The 18,371-nt window shown below is 35.4% G+C and overlaps 1 protein-coding gene across 10 annotated transcripts in view; it reads left to right on the forward strand.

The window, feature by feature from the left end:
- The window catches only part of SSBP2 (single stranded DNA binding protein 2), a 249,913-nt gene that overhangs the window by 133,728 nt on the left and 97,814 nt on the right, over positions 1–18,371 (forward strand). The gene's annotated exons all lie outside the window — the stretch shown is intronic.

The following is an 18,371-nucleotide window of genomic DNA, read 5'->3' on the forward strand; positions in this document are numbered from 1 at the left end:
TTTTGCTTTACACCCTTCTGGAATTATTTTTTAAACCAGTTTGAAATTGGTGCTGAGCACCTGTTCTGTACCTAGCATCGTGTTAGTCCCTGCAGGAACAGAAATGAAGGTGACTCACACTTGGGCAGCCCTGCACAAGTAAGACCGAGGAATATAAAGAGGTCAGGTACAATGGGTTAAGAGTAACTGAATGGGGTTGGCCTTCCAGGAGGAAGAGATTGAGGTAGCCCCCTTTTTTAATTAACATTTTTTAAAATTTATTTTTTATTTTTCTACTACAGTTTACATTCGATATTATATTAGTTTCAGGTATACAGCAGAATGGTTAGACGTTCTTTACACTTATGAATTGTTCCCCTTGTGAAGTCTAGTAGACTCCTGACGCCCTACATAGTTATTACAATATTATTGACTCTACTCCCAGTGCTGTACTTTCTATCCCTGTCTTTTTTCTTAATACAGGCATTTATTGCTATAAAATGCCCTCTTAGAACTGCTTTTGCTGCATCCCATAAGTTTTGGTATCACTTATTTTCATTTTCATTTGTCTCAAGACACTTTTTAACTTTTCTTTTGAATTCTGCAGTTGTTCAAGAGCATGTTGTTTAATTTCCACATGCTATTTGTGAATTTTCCAATTTTCCTCCCCTTATTGATTTCTAGTCTCATACCATTATGGATGGAAACAAAACCTAATATGATTTCAGTCTTTTTAAATTTATTAAGGCTTTTTTTGTGGCCCAACACATGATCTGTCCTGGAGAATATTCTGTGTGCACTTGAGAAGAATGTGTATTCTGATGCTGTTGGACGGATTGTTCTGTACATGTCTCTTAGGTTCATTTAATCTATAGTGTTATTCATGGCTGCTGTTTCTTTATTGATTTTCTGTTCGAATGAAATTGATGAAAGGGTATTGAAGCTCTTTTTTATTATTAGATTGCCATCTATTTCTCTCAGTTCTACTAATATTTACTGTAGATATTTTTGATTCAATGTTAGGCACATATATATTTACAATTGTTGTGCCTTATCGATGAATTGACACATTTATCATTGTATACTGACCTTCTTTGTTTTTAGTAAGTGATTTTGACAGGAAGTCTATGTTGTTTGATTGCCACCCCTTCTCTATTTTGGTTACTGTTAGTAAAATATCTTTTAACATCTCTTTACTTCCAGCCTTTGCGTATTATGAAAATTCAAATGAGTCTCCTATAGATATTAGTAGTTCCTGTTTTTAATCCATTCCACCACTCTATGTTTTGTTTTTCTATTCCACTATTCTGCACTATTTTTGAGTGAAGAATCCAATCCACTTACTTTTCAAGTAATAATGATAGATAAAGACTTACTATTGCCATTTTGTTAAATTATTTTTGGCTGTTTTGTCATACCTTTGTTCTTGACTTTCTCTCTTGCTGTCTTCCTTTGCGATTTGATTTTTTAGGAATGGTATGCTTGATTCCTTTATATTTTGTGTGTTTACTAAGGTTTCTTCTTTATGAGTTTTTCAGTTCAGTTATTTTATACTTTGGCTCCAGGGTTTTTCTTTCGTTCTTCATAGTTTCTCTCTTTGTATTCTCATTTTGCTCATGTGCATTTTCCTAATTTTATGTAGTTGTCTGTGTTCTTGTAGTTCACTGAGCTTCTTTAAGATGATTATTTTGATTTCTTAGTCTGGCAATTCATAGATTTTCATTTCTTTAGGATGTGTTGTTGGAGATTATTTTCTTCCTTTTGTTAGTGCCATATTTCCCTTATACATTGTGTTTCTTGTAAGCTCTACATTGGTGTTTGAACATTGGGTGGGGGGGTGGAAAGTCCTTTCTGTCTTTATGGAATGTCTTTGGCAGAGAAAGACCTTCACCAGTTGTCCCAGCTAGAAATTCTGGGAGTCTTTCTGAATTTGATTATGGATGTGCATGTTCCACTCTTCTCCCTCTCTCCTGGGGGAGAATTATCAGGATTTTATACTTTCTCCCAATCCTGCAGAGCCACTCATGGTACTGACAACCAGTCACCCCTTTTCTCTAGATCAGTGTACTGAGATGCTGGGACGTTAGGTACAAACTCCGCTTCTCTCTCCTCTCCCTCCCTCTCTTCTGAAGAAGCAGCAGGATTGTGGGCCTTTTTCCAATCCCGCAGAACCAGGTGGGCTGCTGATATCCACAGAGGCTGTTGAAAACCTTGCCAGCTGCTGAAATCCTCTCTGGCTGCTAAGATCCGTGCAGGCTGGTATGTTCTATGCTGTCTGCTGAGAGCCCCACTGGCTGCTGAGATCCTTGCTGGCTGCTGCAGTCCTTACCAGTTGCTGGGTCTCTGCCAGCTGCTGCCATCCTTGCTGGCAGTTGTAATCCATACTGGCTACTGCGGAGCTTGCTGGCTGCTAAGAGCCACCTACCCCCCTTCCTTGTTGTTAGCTACCCTGAGGCATTCCAACTGTGCTGGGTCTTTCAGTTCTCTGTGCAATGAGAGACTGGAGCAGTTCTTTTGAGTGGCACCTTGAAGATCTGGGGACATTGGATTTACATTCCTGGCTCTCCCTGTCCTCCATGGTAGAAATCACATGCTGAAGGGATCTTTGTCACACTGACGTGTGCTGACTTGGGGGAGGGGGAGACACAGGTAAAGTAAAACTGTTCTTCTTACCTAATTCAATGCAGCTATTCTTTGTTTTGTAGTGTTTGGATGCTGCATCCTCTTAACTGGATTCTGGGGTTCTCATAAAAGTATTATGGTCTGTATATGCTATATGTAGTTGTTAATTAGTGTTTCTGTATGAAGACAAGGTCTGGGACTTCCTATTTCTCCATCTTGCTGATGTCACTCTGTATCTTATTTTTTAACTGTTGGAAACTTCAGAAAACTATGAAGTAAGATACCAAGCCACTGAAAAGACATTTATATCATCCTGTTCCCCTTTAGACAAGTAGTATACCATTTAAATGGAAGGGTTTATTGTTAACTTACTGCCCATTTGGGGAGGCCCTTTTTAAAAATCAGAGTTTTATCTAAAAATATTTGAAACTAGCCAGAGTCCACAATGATATAATTGAAATGATATATCTGAAAACTCAGACTTCAGATTTTCCTAAACCGCTTTACACTGCCATGATTATTACCATAACGAGCTTTAATTTGGTGTCACTCTGAATTTAGGCCATGATGTCAAACTGTGCTAAAACCAATTCTCTAGTGACTAGATCTATTCATTAACAGCTGTTGCTCTACCTGTGAGAGGATTTGGGGGGGGGGAACAACCTGCCAGCAAAAAGGAGTCTGATATGCCTTTTAAATTATTACTGTATTAGTTGCTGTTTATATATAGAGAGAGGTTGACTTTAGTTGTGGAATTGTTTTTAGGATACTACTGATTTAATTTTGTGGAACAAACTAGATTTGGCATGACGATACCAGCAGCGGAGAGTTCAGTATAGGGGAATAATCAAATGGTTAGAGGAAATCACCTGTCTGATTCTGTATTTTATTTTGCTTTGTAACATCATGGAGTCGTGGAAGATTAAATCTGGAATATAAATCTATCTCCTGTGTAAATGATTTTTAAGAGTTTAACAAAAAGTAGTTACCCCGCCACACGTACACACTCCCCAGTTTAACTTTGTTAAGCTCTTTTACTAAGCAAAGGTATCTACATTTAAAGGTAATGGTTAAAATAAGACTCGGGGTACTAAGGGACAGCATGAGGGAATTTTTCAGTGATAGAACTGTTCTATATCTTGATTGTGGTAGTAGTTACACTTTGCCTTTGTCAGAACTCACAAAAATTTAAATCAAAAAAGAGTGAATTTTGCTTACATAATTTTATTTCACTTTATATATTTTTTAATCCTCACTCTAGGATATATTTATTAATTTTAGAGAGAGAGGAAGGGGGAGAGAGTGAGAAATATCAGTGTGAAAGAGAAACATCAATGGGTTGCCTCTGATATGCGTCCCAACTGGGCATTGAACCCTCCATCTAGGTGTGTGCCATGACTAGGGATCAAACTCACAACCTTTTGGTGTATGGGATTCCACTCCAAGCACACAAGCAACCTGGTCAGGGCTGTATGTAATTGTAAAATAAAAATTAAAAATACAGCCATCCTAGAAGAAATGAAGTTAATAAACCTTCCTATTATGAGATCTGTCCAGAAGGTATCCAGCCATGTAATATGAAAAATAGAGACATTTATTGAAGAAGATAACATTGTACATAGGACAATGACACGTTAGTCCTCTTCAAAGTTGGCACCTTGGGACCTCACACAGTTCTCCCAATTGAAATAAACTGCCCCATCATATTTTCCTGAATCTCATCGATGGCCTGAAATCTCTTCCCTTTCAAAGGTGGTTTTAATTTTGGGAAAGGGCATAACTCACGGGGTGCCAAATCTGGGCTGTAGAGGGGCTGAGTCACCTGGCTGATTTGATATTTCACCAGAAACTATGCTTGAGACATGATACATGAGTGAGTACATCATCGTGATGAAGCTGCCAATCACTAGTCACCCATAGCTGCAGCCTTCTGAATCATCTGGATAGTGTCTATGAGGAGTGTTTAAGCTTAATGCAAAACTTGATGCTTATTCGTTGTTCTACTTGCTCAGTCATTTCAAATGTGATGGCCACACAGTATAAATGCTCACTCAATGGCATCTACCACCCCCACTGACTAGTACAGTGAAGTCGCCATTGTTTACGCATGTGCATTCCAGTCCACTCTCCTTGGCTGCCAGGTTACATCGATGTTGTGTAAACTGTTCTCGCTATATTAACACTGGCTGGACTTTTTCTAGACAGACCTCACCATATATGGTAAAGAATCATTAAGCATCACATATGGAAAGGGATATTGAGAGCTCTTTATATATTCAGGATACAAAAATTTTATATCAGAAATGTAATTTGCATTTGTATTTTCTCCCTGTGGTGACTTTTTATTTTCTTAATAGTGTCCTTCAAAGAGTAAAAGTTCTTACTTTTGATGAAGTTCAATTTTCAATTTTTTTTCTTTTGGTGATATACTTAAGGAATCTGACTAGACCAAGTTTCCACAGGTATATTTTCCTGTGTTTTCTCCTAGAAGTTTTATAGTTTCAGGTTTTACATTGTGTTCCATGATTCATTTTGAGTTAATTTTTACATACAGTTCAAGTTTTGCATTAAGGTTTTTATTTTACTTTATTTTTATTTTTTGGTATGTATGCTTTTATCTACTTTTTCCAGCTCCATTTGTTGAAAAGACTCTCTCCACTGAATTCAATTGTATCTTGGTCAAAATTACCATATATGTGTGGATTCTCGATTGTTTTCCACAACCACATTATCTGCACTGCTGTGCCTTATATAAACATTGAAATCAGGTAGAGTGAGACTTTTAACATCGCTCTCCATTTTCAAAATTGTTTCAGCTATTCTAGGTATTTTCCATTTCTATATAAATTTTAGAATCAAGTTTTGATTTCTATGCAACAGTCATGTTGGAATATTGATTGGAATTGTGTTGAGTCTATAGCTTGAGAAGAATTAAAATAGTAAGAATATTGAATCTTCCCATTCTTGAACACTATACAGGGTGGGGCAAAAAGAGGTTTACAATTATGCACATAGAAAATAATACAATAATTATTAAGTAGCAATACAAGAATAAACTCTGTGTTCTGCATACTCACAACTGTAATCCTACTTTTGCCTCACGCTGTATATCTCTTCATTTATGTCATCTTTCATTCCTTTTATTAGTGATTTACAGTTTTTAGCACATATATTTATTATTTTTAGCAGCTATTTTTACAATATCTATGGTATAATAAATGGCACTTTCAAAATTCCAATATCTAATTATGCATAGCCCATATATAGGATACTGCTTTTTTTAACTTGTTAAACTACTAAATTTTAGTTTTCATAGCTTTTTTGTAGCTTCTTTTGGAGTTTGTATGTAAGCATTAATATCTATTTAGGATTCAGAAAAAGAGTACATTTTGTTTTGCTTCATTCGCGAGCTCTTCCGGGCATGGGATAGTCGCTCTCACATATATTTGTATGGTTAGATGATTTTTATGCTTTGTTTGGCTTTTTTCCTGCTTGGTTGTTTTTAATATCACTAATATGGTATCGGGAACCAATTTAATCACTTATTTCATATAAAACACCATATTCTTGTCTAGTTAGGATTTGTGTTTACATGAAAAATAACAGATAGGGAGGTCAGTGTTTCTTATAGTCCTCCGCGTTAACAGGATTTGAAAGAATGTGTATCTTACTTGTGTAGGGAACTAAGATAAATTTTAAAAATGGAAAATTCTTGCTGGTATTGTCCTTTTTGCACTGCTTAGTCATCACTGCTATGTAAGTATAAAAAGCTTTAAGCATTTGAATCATGCTTAAGATTGCCTTCGTATTGTATGTGATTTTTAAAAACAGGAGTCATGACTTTGCTTTAGTGAGTTCTCAACCTTAAAAATGAATCTTTAATTTGAGCAGATTATGATAAATGAGAGGCATTTACAGTATACAATTGCTGTCTAGATGCAATTCTACTCTGCAGTGCTTTATTGATTTCTTTCCTCCTGCATTACCAAAACTCAGGGTTTCTTCTCAGTAATACAGGGCCATCGAAAACAAAATGCAGTTGATTCTAGCTAGCTTTTTTCCTTGATCCAAAATTATTTTCATATTTAGTAGAAGAGATTTATCTAATAATTTTGCTTGCCAATTTATGCATTTATTTATTTAACAATACTATTTGTTTGTGGGCATATATCCTAAGGCTAGTGGTTTAGACTAGAAGTCATTAAGTAGAAATATTGTTTTAGAATTAATAAATGGAAAAGCATGGACTTTTTTTTTCATATACTGCATTGCCATTTCTGACTCCCATGAATAAAAATACAAGATTCTTAAAGATACTTACAGCCACATTAAGTACTCATTAAGAGGCTACCAGCAAAATTTCTGCTTCTTTTTTCTATTCTCATCTCTTCAACAGTTATTTTCCAGTGTCATAGGGTGTTGCCATAATAAAGCAGAAAAGAAACATTCTCAGGGGAGGGATATCAGGGGATTATATTATCTGGTGTGTTATTTTACTCTAGCATTTTAAACATTTGTTTATTCAAGTAAATGAGAAAACTAATTTCTGAAAATATTAATTATAGAAAAAAGGTTTCTGGGAATAGGAGAAGTTCATCAGAGGACAGTGGTGACATCTGAGGAGTGGGACACCGGCAAGGTTTTTGGGGGGTTTTGGGGGGGTTTGTTTTTGAGTTCTGTAGCAATTTGTATCGGCTCTTTAAAAATCCTGTAATTTCTTAAACACATTCTTTTTCTCTAAATATTGTTATCCATTGGAATACTTAATGAAAATAGACCTTATTTATGAAGCATAACTTCATAGTCAAGTCTGTTAAAATAAATCTCTATGAAATCTAAGAATTCTTAGGCCTCTCTTCATTTCCGATGGAGTGTGAAAAGAGTAAGAGGGGAGGCAGTCTAGGGGCAGCAAGGTACGCGCTGTGGTAGCCTTCTATCCACATGTCACTCAAGTAATATTTCTGCCACCTGCGTTGCTGTAGTACCCACTTTGCCTACAAGTCGATTATGGAGTTCTTCCAAATAATTATTTTCCTTTGTTTTGGCAGATGAAGCATACGCTCGGGTGGTTTTTTTTGCCCCTGCAGTCCTTTAGCAATCAGTAGTTTACTGTCCCATCTCTGTTCCTAAGCAGAGAGCAAGGAGTGGGATGAGAAGGTTTTCTGACCGTTAATCTGGAGGCTTGATATTTTAAACCCCAAGAAAGTTATCTATATCCTTGGAATGTAAACATGATCTTTTAAAAAATAATTGAAAATGACATAAGCAACATGACTCTTTTTTTTTTCTATCTAAATAACAAGTGTTATATAATTAACCATGGCACATAGTGAAAGGCTCATTTGATATACTATTCTGTTGTTTAGTATAGTTTATTAAAGTTTTATTTTTCAGGAGAAACAACAATTTTTTGGTTGCTTACAGTGGCAATTACATTGTATATGTTGAAAACACAAAGTTTTTAAAAGAAATTTAATGTAGTTTATTCAAGATAATTTTGCTTTCTTTAATAAGCAAATCAAAAGCTTACTTAAGAATTTTAGGTTAGTTAAGGAGGAAAGAAACTAGACTTCTGATATGATATATAATATTCTTACCTGAATGAGTTGCTTTCTTGGTAAGTCAAGTGTTTTTACAGTCTTTTTAGAGGAAACCTTAAGATTTTCATAGTTGCTTCATTTAAAGACATTATTATTCATGGACAGATTTGAATATACAAAAGGCTTCATTATTACTACAGCAATATGTATTAAAATGAAGGGTCTGTTTTAGAAATACATTGCTAGTCATGACCTCTCAGCAGCATTTGGCAATATTACCCTCTCTCATTTCTGAAAACCTCTCTCTCCATAACACACTTTGTACGTTTTTTCCTTACCCCTTCGATTCATCCTTCCTAATCTCATTTTCATGTTCCTCTTCCTTTTTAGGCTTGTTTCTCTCCCAGGCCCTCTTTTCTACCCATATTGCATTTTCTGCCTAGTCAATCTCTTCCATTCCCATGGCCTCAATTACCATGTGGTGTCTTCCAATCTATTATCTCACTTCAAAACTTTTCTTCTTATCCAGACACCTGGATGAACTGGCTCTAGAACATCATCACTACTAAAAATCATCTCAAGCTACACATATTAACACTCACTTCATCTTTCCATCTCCTACCCCCGCCTATTCCTTCTCCCAGGTTACCTGTCTCTGTGAGTAGTACCACATCCAGTTTACCAAGACTGAAACGTGAGTTTCCCTGGATTCCTCATGATTCTCCATGTCCCACATGTAGTAAAGATGCTTTTTACTTTTCTCTATCCCTACTGTTACTAATACCTTAGTTTAGGCAACTATCATCTTCACTCTATATTACTTCTGCAGACTTCTATCTGAAGTCTCTGCTTTAAGTCTAAAGGCTCTCTTCAATACATGCTCTACAGTGCAATAGCAATGTATGCTTAATTGCAAATCTGATAGATGAAAGAACAGTTTAGTGGTTATGCATTGCCTTTATGAAACTCTAGCACTCCTTAATGTGGTTTCTAAAAGCATCCATGGCCCAGCCCCTATTTACATCTTCAGTTTCCTGTCACATCCCTACCTTCCTCCCATCTTGGATTTTCCACATAAACGATCGTGTTGTGTGCAAAGAAAGACAGTCTCATGTCTTCCTTTCTGTTTGCCTTCTCCCGCTTTTCTTGCCTGAGTGCATCGACTTCTCCAGTGTGATGTTGAAAAGACATACTAAAAGTTGACACCCTGGCTTTATTAAATAGCATGTTAGTGGTAGGATTTTATCAAATTGAGAAAGTTCTCCTCTATTCCCAGTCTGCTGCAAGTTCTAAAGACTGAGTGTAGGATTTTGTCAAATACTTTTTCTGTGTTTACTGCGATGACACACTGCATTGACTGATTTTAAAATGTTATAGTGCAGAGGGAGGTTAGGGGGAGGGGGGATTGAGCAAAAGGGAAAAAGGACTCATGGACATGGACAGCAATGTGGTGATTGCTAGGGGGAGGGGGTACAAGGGGACTAAGTGGTAATGGAAAAAATACAATGAAAATCAAATAAAAAATACTAAAAGCATAAAAATAAAATGTTAACCAACCTTATATTTGCTGGGATAAAGCCAACTTACTCACAATGTGCATTCACTTGATATACTGTTAGATTCGGTCTGCTAATTTTTTTGTTAAATTTTTTGCATCTGTATTCTTGGGGGATACTGGTCCTTAGTTTTCTTTATTGGAAAGTCTTTGTCTTATTTTGGTGGCAGGATAATGCTAACATCACAGAAGGAGTTACAAAGTATTCTCTCTTCTTTAATTTTCTGGAAGAGTTCATTTAGAATAGAGGGGCCCTAGCAGGAGAAAGACCTCTTTTATTGTCACACGGAGAAGGAAAGCATGGATGGGGATGCATATAAACTTGTAGGTTTCCATCTATTTCAGCTCTTTCAATCTCAGTTTCTCTGTTTGTCATAGATGTGAAACAGGGATGAGAAGTCTCTGTGTCAGCAAGTTACTACCCATTTAACTTGGACTACTGTTGGCTAGGGAGAGGGAAGAACATCCTTCTACTTTGCTAATTAAATTCAGGTTTCTAAGGCACAGACTGAGCTGGGGAAGTCTTTCTGATACTGTTCCAGCACGGAGGATTTCCTACCACTGTTGAAGAATCACATTCGCAGTTGCCACAGGAAATGAACATATGCCTTGTTGTTGTGTGCTGGGTTAAATCTGTATCGATAAAAAGGTTGAGTATGAGGTAATCTCTAAAATATTCAACTAGAGTTGATAGTAATCATGATATAAAATATTTCTTTATATGCAGCTGTCTAAACTATGGGCTCCACAAACTACATCCTAGCACTCGTTGTTTTTATTAAAATAAAGTTCCATTTGGAACTTGATTGGGAAATAGCCATCTTGATGTATGTCTGTGATTGCTTTTGCACTACAATATCAGAGCTCAACGGCAGCAGCAAAGACTATATGGCCTGTAAAACCTAAAATATTTACTATTTTGCCCTTTTCAGGAAAGGTTTTCTGACTTCTTGTCCGGAATAATGAAGTAGTAAAGACTGGAACAAAATTTCAAGAAAAAGAGAAATTAAGACACTAAAAGTGTGAATGAATTAGAAAAGTAGAACATATTTAGTATATATTGTTAAATGCAAATAACACTTCATAAGCTGATATAATTATACATTAATCTCATTTCTATTTTAGAAATTTATATTAAATAGTTAATAATAGTTGCTTCCAAATGGTGAAATTACATTTGATTTTTATTTTCTTGCTGGTTCTTATGTGTTTGCTGATTTTTTTACAATGAACATGTGTTACTGTATTATTAATAAAATGAACTAGCAATAGACTAGGATGAGAACATAAAAGCAAATTGGAATGGGAAGAATAGTGCATTTGGCAGGGTCAAACAAAGATGAGCCACCCCAGAAGATGCATAAAGAAAATGCTTCTTGTTTGTTACATGAACAGTTGGAGAAATTTCTTGATGATGCCCTAAGAACACTTTCTGGTCTTTTCATTCCTTATATTTAACCAGTATCTGATATGAGAACACAATTTCCCACAAAAAGAAAAAAGATAAAGTTTTCTAAATTATAAATTACATTTAGACTTTGTCCTCATTTCTGAAGATGTAGATTTTTAAAGTTTAGTTTATTGAAATTTTCTTAATTTTTGTGACTTGTACATTCTGCTGTATATTAGTGATTTAAGTCAAAAAATGAAATTCAGTTAATTAGCTATAAGTAAAACCTACACTTAGCTATGTTGCAGAAGTTAAGGTAGTTTTCTTTTTTAAGAAGTCACAATTACGCCTTTAAAAAAAGGTGAGCAGCTTTTATTTGGGCAAAAATCAGTCAGAAATTAGAGAAAGTAATCTTTTCAATGAAGTACTGTTATTAACCAGATGAGACTTGAAGTTGTTTTACTGTGGTATTCTATTCCAGCATCTGCACTGTGGCACTTCCCAGATGCTCACATAAAGTTCAATGGTTCTTGACAAACATTAAGTTAATTTCAGTGGCTGTACTACGTTAGGAGCCATTGAAACAGAAGAGAAGCCCATTTGCCAAGTCTCATCTTTTAAGTCAACATATTTTTATTTCAATTATCACTATGAATGGTACTTATTATCTTTATAATGACCAAATGAGTTGTTGAGAACAATCTCAGGGTTGAAGCTTAAGATCCAAACTACAGATACTTGCTGATAATTTGTCATACAAAACAAACAGAAAACAAAAGCAGAAAACAAGCCAAAAATCCCTTGTTCTATTTGCACTTTAACTATGAGTCAAATAGGCTGATAATTCTTAACTATAAAACATAACTTGTAAGAGGAATTTTTATGTACTCTTGTAAAAAAGAAATCAATAAGGATGAGCCTGAAAACAAGGATATATGTGGATATACATAGTGTTTTTATATAAAACATAAAATTTGAGCACATTTGTCAAATATGTAATAATTATATAAAATAGATTCAATCATAATTTTATAATTGAACACACATACACAGACATGTGTTTTGTGTATACATGTGTACATATATGTATGTATATAATTATATTCATGCATTCCACTGATAGTATGGCAATAGTGGAATGGTTTTTAATGAAAAACTTCAGTAATAATTACATATAAAAGAAATATCCTGTTAGTAAAGCTCATTATGATATGGAACTATCTCAAAGGGAAGTGGTACAAGCCCCAACTGCTTGTTATTTGACAGTGCACTGAAAAAACCCACACGTTGTTGGAAGCGAGCTTCATTGGCCCTAGATGTGCAGAATGTCCTGATAGGTCGTATCCATATCTGACATTTATTGTTCAAGTTGATTTCAATCATAACGTAGACCGGAATTTGCTTTTTGTTGCTTATACAAGCACCTCCCCCCCCAATTAATGTGTCCCTCATTTATTCAGGAAGTCTCTAATGGCATTTGGGGGAAGGGAAACTTATTAGCTTCCTTCCTGAGTAACGCAGTTTTTATTTCTTGTTGAAATTGTAGTCTCAGCCAAAAGCCATTGTTGGACAGAAGGAAGGAGTAAGGAAAGGAGGAGCGGAAGGAAGGAGGGATGAAAGGAGGAAGAGATAGAAAGAAAAGAAGTAAAAACAAAAAAGAATATGAGAAAGTTGACTGTACGGACATTTAGTTCATGTGTGCAAAAATAAATGTGAAACTGTCAGTGTTCTGCTAAAACAGCAAGATCCTGTCCTTGTTTCATTTCTACTATCTGCTGGCCTAACACCATCACTTTATTCACGTGTAAATAAATGAAGCAGTATATATGTTGTGGTGGTACTCTTGCTGTTACTAAATTTCTAAGTAATTGAAACATAAAGGAGAGTTGTTCTGGTTATACTTTTTTCTGAATTTCCATATGACTGCTAGAAAACAGCCATCTCACATAGATTTCTAAGTTTACTTCAGTAACGATGCTTAGTAATGTTGTGAATAAACACAAAATGAGTACCTTACCCTAAACTGCGGTTGGGGCTGTGAGTGGAAAGGTGGAGGAGGGAGTGCATCACAATCTTGGTGGGGAGAGAGAGTTTAGGGAGTTGAAAATAACATATTTGATACAAATATTTTTATGTCAAAGGCTATATAGAAGATAAAATTTAACAAGATCTTAGCTGATAGGGATATATGGCAGATAGCGTGAGAAAGTCCTGGAGGGATTTTAAAAGGCTGACGAACACTTTTATGAGGTATTAAAGTGACACTTTCTAAATCATCCTTAGAGTTTTGAAAGGTAACTATTTCAGTGGTCTTTTCCAAAGTATTATATGCTACCAGTATTAGGTTGCATTCCACTCTTCACCAAATATCAAGTGTCTAGTCCATTTTCACAACTTTGCTTTCGAGTTTTATTCCACATAAAGTGAGGAAAAAGTAAAACCAAATATTTTGAAGGGTTCTCCCCCTTTTCCCTTCTTAAAGAAATCTTTTTTCTGAAAGATTCTCATATTTTTAGAATTGATCTCTAAGCCTTTGTGATTTATGTAAATCTGCAAGTTGTCCTAGAGAAAATGAAACATTAAAAGGTAATTACAAAGTCTAGGGTTATGACTAAAGGAATATGTATTACATGCATATTTCATCATGACTTATTTGACCTCACTATTGATCAAATCACTGAGAGCTTAAGAGACCCCCCCAAGGCCACATGAAATTACGGCCTTGGGTAGGCCATCGAGCTGGAGTGAGAATTCAGTCCTTCTGGTCTGATTCTCAGCAGTAATGCAGTCTCCTTATTACCATGTTTTCTTGAATTCCTACTGTCCCCATAGTCCTCCTCCTGGCATTTTTTATCCTCAGTCAGGAGCTGTGACCTATTTTGAATGTTGCTTTTTCAAGTGAAGAGATAGTATTACATGCTGTGTTTTATACATTGCTGTGAAAAATGGATGAGAAAAAATTTATAAATTCTGAACCTACTTGGCATTTTCCTGCTCTTTATAATTACCAAAAGTCTATCGCCATTTGAGTCACGTTAACTAAAAAATTAACTGCCGCAACTTTCCAACTTGTGTTGTGTTCTACCACCTCCTCCCACACGTGCACACCTTCACATTATTTTCTGTAAATTTTGTTTTACTTTGTTTTCACTGTGTAAATCTCTGGTTTCTTCATGTCGTTTCTGATTACAATTAAATATGGGGCTTATTTGCTTCTTAAGTATGGATATTTACCCTAAATATATACTTGGGAAGCCAACCGAGTCATACGAATGCAACCAGTGCTGAGCAGAGTTCATAGACCCTTGTGCGCTCGTGCGTCTCCTCAGTACTGCAGTCAGCCCAGACACTCACACCTTCAGGGGCGGACCGCTTCAGTGTTACTAGGTCATGCTACAAAACAGAATAAATCTGGATCTGATTTTTTCCTGATCCCAAATGAGTGTAACTGGAAATGTGAGAGTTGATCACAAATATTTACTGTAGACGGTGTTGAGTGAAATGAGAGTTAACGTACTCATATCCTTTAATATCAAATTAATTGTTTTCTTAAAATAACTTGATCCACGTTCTTAGAAATACCCTGAAATGTATAACTAGCATAAAAAGTGTGATTACATCTCACACCAGTCAGAGTGGCCAACATAAACAAATCCACAAACAAATGTTGGAGAGGATGCGGAGAAAAGGGAACCCTAGTGCACTGTTGGTGGGAATGCAGACTGGTGAGGCCACTGTGGAAAACAATATGGAATTTCCTCAGAAAACTAAAAATGGAACTGCCCTTTGACCCAGCAATTCCACTGCTGGGATTATACCCTAAGAACCCTGAAACACCAATCCAAAAGAACCTGTGCACCCCAATGTTCATAGCTGCACAATTTACAATAGCCAAGTACTGGAAGCAACTGAAGTGCCCCTCAGCAAACGAGTGGATCCAAAAACTATGGTATATTTACACAATGGAATTCTACACAGCAGAGAGAAAGAAGGAGCTTATACCCTTTGCAACAGCATGGATGGAACTGGAGAGCATTATGCTAAGTGCAATAAGCCAGGCGGTAAGGGACAAATACCATATGATCTCACCTTTAACTGGAACATAATCAACAAAAGAAAAAAGCAAACAAAATATAACCAGAGACATTGAAGTTAAGAACAATCTAACAATAGCCGGGGGCGGGGGGGACAGTGGGAAGAGGGGATTACAGGTACTACTATAAAGGACACATGGACAAAACCAAGGGGGAGGGTGGAGGTGGAGGAGGGAGGTGGGTTCAGCTGGGGTGGGGTGGAGGGATGGGGAGAAAAGGCATACAACTGTAATTGAATAACAATAAAAAAAATTTTTAAAAAAAGATAGATATTAAAAAAAAGTGTGGTTACTTTAGAAATACTAGGTGTCAACATTATTTATTTATTTATTTTATATTTCGAATAGGTATAAACATTAAAAGAATTGTCTCATAGCTTTATAAAAGTACCTATGGCATCAAAAGGGCAATGACATAAAAATAAGCCTAAATTCTAATTGTCTCTAAATTTGATAAACTATAAATATATACTTACTGATTGATTTGACAAAGAGAGAGGAAGGTAGAAACAGAGAGAAAGACAGAGACATTGATTTGTTGTTTCACTTATTTACGCGCTCACTGGTTGTTTCCTTTATGTGCCTGAACTGGGCTGGAACCCACAACCTGAGATGATTCTCTAACCAAGTGAGTTCCCTGGCCAGGACTAAACTATGTATTTTTAAAATTCTAGAATACTTAATTTATTCAGTACTGAAATATAATTACAAAATTCTTTACTTTATAGGTAACCATCAAAAAATGTAAACAAGATTTACATTAACAGCTTTACTGGAGGAAGTTTAGTTACATTTCTTTATGTAAAAAAATATTTTTAATAAATAGTAGAGTATAAGTAGAAAACTTCCCTTAGAGAGTCACTTCTATTTTCTGCTTTATTAATTTCTGCTTTTATCTTTATTCTCTCCTTCTGGTTATGTTGGCATTAATTACTCTTCTTTTTCTAGCTTTTTAACGTGGAAGTTTTGGTCACTGATTTTAAATCTCCTCTCTTGTGTGAGACTTAATGCTGTACGTTTCCCCCGTAGCACCGCTGCAGCCGTATCCCACAAGTTTTGATATATTGTATTTTCATTATCACCCAAATAAAATATTTTCTAATTTCTCATGCAATGTCTTCTTTTACACATATATTTAGAAGAATATTGTTTAATCTCCAAATGTATGGAGATTAATTACTAATTTAATTTAATTATGGTCAGATAACTGTTATATGCTATCTTTTTAAATTTAATGAGGCTTGTTTTATGGCCTAGGATATGGTCTTTTTTGGTGAATGCTTCAAGAATACACATTAAAAACTGTATTCTGCTATTGTTGTAGTGTTTTATAAATTCAGTTAGATCTAGATGATTTATAGATACTCATCTTTCATATCCCTACTGATGTCTTTGTAGTTACTCTATTAGTTATTGAGAGAAATGTTAAAATCTCTACTTATAATTGTGAATTTGTCTATTTCTCTTTTCAGCTCTAGTAATCTTTGTTTCATACACTTTGAAGCTAATTAATTATTACCATCATCATGTTGAGTTGCTTCATATCTCAGAGATACATAACTCTTTATTACTCTTTCAATCAAATATATCTTGGTATTTCAGAATTCCCAGCGACCAGTCTTATCTCTTGCATACAACTCTCTTTTTTGCTCCCGCTGACCAAGGAGACACGTTTCCTATCTTTTTGTAGTTCCCTTGTTGTTCACTGCTTCCTTTATGCATCTTCCCATGTTCTTATTCTGGTCTGCATTTTTTATATTGTTAAAATTTCTTTCCACTACATTGACTTTTGTTCAGGATTCAGCTGAAGCCATGACTGCCTTTATGAAGTTAACTGTAGTAATCAGCTGTTTTTTCTTAATGTGCATTCTGGCAACACTTCCTTTTTTTATCATCATTCAAGTACAGTTGTCTCCATTTCCCCTCCACCACTCCCCTCTGCAACATGTGCCTTTGGGGGGGCTCTGGTCCCCTGGGTATGGTGGGGAGGGCATAGACTGCTCTGAGTCTCATCTTACCTGAACTACGTCAGGGGGTCCGTATGTGGAGCGTCGGTGGCCGTGCCTCGGCTTAGGCATAGATACCCAAGTTTCTCACAAACTTGTATAGAATGTGTGATAATTTTACCAAGGCAATGAAATCCTCTACAGTTTATGGTCTTCCTGGTCTTCTAAGATATTTCTCTTTTCTTTCCTCTTCAATGTTATTTCAAGGTTTAGAAAGCAAACAGTATGGTTGAATTCACCCCATAGCTATGTTTTACCCCCTGTATTTTACATGGTTATATGTGTCACAGCGTTAATAATAATCTGTCTTTTTCTGTTCTACAATAATTTAAGAATAAGAGTTTACATTTTACTTCACTCAACCCGTGCCATGTCTAAGGTAGAAACATAATAAATATGCTTGTAAAATTTGAGTGGGGTAAAAATAAGCTCCCTGTATTTAGTACTATACAGGGTTAAATCCAAAACATCTAACATTCCTAGCCTTTCCCATTAAGCTATGTGCTCTAAGTACTGCTTTAGCTATACCTTGCAAGTTTTGATATGTAGGGCTTTTATAATTTAAATATAAATAATTTCCTGTTGTAATTTTATAGTTTGAAATTTTTATTTTTAGTTTATAAAAGTAAGCAGTTTTGAATAAGTTTTTTCATTTCTAATTTTTTTATGTTAAAAGAAATAATGTGCATCACATATATTTTCAATATTTTTATGCTTATTTTGTAGCCTTGTTTTGATCAAATTTTTATGAATATTCTAAGAGGGTTGGAAAAAATGTATATTTACTGTTTGTGGATCCTGGGTCTTATAAGTATCCATGAAATCAGGCTTATTAATTATAGTCAAATTAATTTCTAGCCAGTTTAATGTATCAGTTTCTGAGAAGTCTTTTAACCTCCTGCTCTGATTATGAATTTGTTAACTTCTCCTTTAACTTTATCAGTTTTGGTCTATGTATTTTAAAGCTATACTGTGAGATACCTTGAGGATCATTTCAATTTGCTTGTAAATTGTTCCTTCAATACTTAAGATCCTTTTTGTATCTACTCATGATTTTTGCCTTAAATTTTATTTTGTTAGAAATAAAATTTCTAGCCTTACCTAGCCTTAAACATCTTAAGCCTTAAAACATCTAGCCTTACCTAGTTAAGTAATCACCAATGGTGATTTCACTATCAAATAAATG

This window comes from Desmodus rotundus, chromosome 1 (assembly GCF_022682495.2).
Source record: "Desmodus rotundus isolate HL8 chromosome 1, HLdesRot8A.1, whole genome shotgun sequence".
Lineage (NCBI taxonomy): Eukaryota > Metazoa > Chordata > Mammalia > Chiroptera > Phyllostomidae > Desmodus > Desmodus rotundus.